We start from the raw sequence: 1,782 nt of genomic DNA, 5'->3' as shown, positions 1-1,782 counted from the left end.
CTGCAACAATAGTTACTCAACATTGCTTCACACTTATATCCACAATTCAAGTTTTTATCAATGATTTGATGATTTTGTGTATATAGAAAATGAAATCACGTGATGAAACATTTAGGTACATATATCATACAAAGAAAAATGTTGATTCTTCATAAATTACTCTTCCATGAACAAAGGTGGCTCTAAAGCTTGCGAGGTCTTGGAAAAGATATAGTAGTACACTGAATAGAACAATTATTATGCGGTTTGTACAACTACGTCATTTTATTTACATTCCTACATTTGGCAGCACTAATTTCATCTATGGCAGAGGAATAATATGTAACAGAACTTGTTTTGATGCTGCATATGGGCTATTCCATCTCAAATCGGCCAAAATATAGAGAAAATTGACCTTACAATTTCTAAATACAATGAAACTTTTTCTGTGCGTAGACAACTGTGATACAATGCTTTGTGCAAAGTTTGAGGCATCAGAACTTCATAATGTTTAAATTAAAAATATTTTAATTTATCGTATTTTCATAAAATTAGCAACTTTAAACTCTTGTGGCTCCGAAACCCTTTCACCCAATGATCAAAATCATGGTTTATTTTGATGCTGAGAAATTAAAGTTTATATTGACATGTAAACAGTTTTTCTTACTTTTTATGGAAATGGAGAAATTTAGATTTTTCTTCATTAAGACGCCTTTGACCACGAAAAAATATTTTTAAATTATATGGTTAGATTCCACATTGAAAGTACAAATAAACACATATTTTTTACTGGTGGTACATTGATAAGAAAGTATTGAAAATATCAAATAAAGAAAATAAATAGTACGCGCGTGAAGTAACCAGCTGACTGTGAGGCGGGAGCTAGCCGAGACAAGCAAGGCCAGGAGACAAACACGTAATGTTTCGTCTAGTAGCACATAGCTGGGCTAGCTTTATCACAAGTTTTCATAAACACAGGAGTAAAATGACGCCCAACGTTCGCTTATCTTCAGCTCTTGGCCAGTGCGTGCGGTACTGCGCCGTTCAAGTCCAGGCGTGTGAAAATAATTTATTTAATACCCTCGAAACTTATTGCCGAGCCACTAAGCAAACAATGCCGAGGTCCCTCTTAATAATGCAAGGTTTTTTCTCAATATTTTTTACATTTTTACAAATGGGCAAAAAGCCTAAAAGTAAGTAAAATCAGATTATCTGTCTCTCTGTGTACAATAAAAATAAGGATTAAGTTACTTCTTAACATAACCTACCAAATAAGCTCCAGTTCAATGTTATGCAGTAAATGGTTCCAGAGTTCTGAGCGCTGAAAGAGGCTTGTTTTTATAAAATACGCTAAATTTGTCGCTCAATAGTGCGAAAATCGTTTGACTTTCGATAGTATATTCTTGAAAATGCACTGTCCTCAGCACCTTGTATAAATAGGGAAAAAATTAGAGTATTAAAAAAAATGCGAGGTTTTTTACTGATCGATTTCATATGGAATAGCCCATATATATGGTGAAATTATTCATATTAACAGGCTGTGGAGGTCTGCAGAATTGCAGAAAATTAAGACTCCCAGCTTTGGAGAAACAATCGTGAGGACATAAGTCCTGTGTGCTTGCCTTTTTTGCCTTCAAGAAAAAAAACTTTGGTACTGTTTTCTGTTACAGGCAGAGACGACCCAGACCCATAGTGCAGCCTGAAGAATTCCAAGATCCCATCGGGAATCGAACCCGCAAATACTTCAACCAAATCATACATTTTAGTGATTTGTATCGCAATGTGAAGGTAAAGGTCCTGGTG

General features: G+C 34.9%; 1 protein-coding gene across 3 annotated transcripts in view; it reads right to left on the bottom strand.

The window, feature by feature from the left end:
* The window catches only part of LOC138709634 (palmitoyltransferase ZDHHC20-B), a 142,283-nt gene that overhangs the window by 26,560 nt on the left and 113,941 nt on the right, over positions 1-1,782 (bottom strand). The gene's annotated exons all lie outside the window — the stretch shown is intronic.

Source organism: Periplaneta americana, chromosome 11, assembly GCF_040183065.1.
Source record: "Periplaneta americana isolate PAMFEO1 chromosome 11, P.americana_PAMFEO1_priV1, whole genome shotgun sequence".
NCBI classification, from domain to species: Eukaryota; Metazoa; Arthropoda; class Insecta; order Blattodea; family Blattidae; genus Periplaneta; species Periplaneta americana.
The sequence above is the reverse complement of the archived record's forward strand: the minus strand, read 5'-3'. Positions and strand labels throughout refer to the sequence as shown.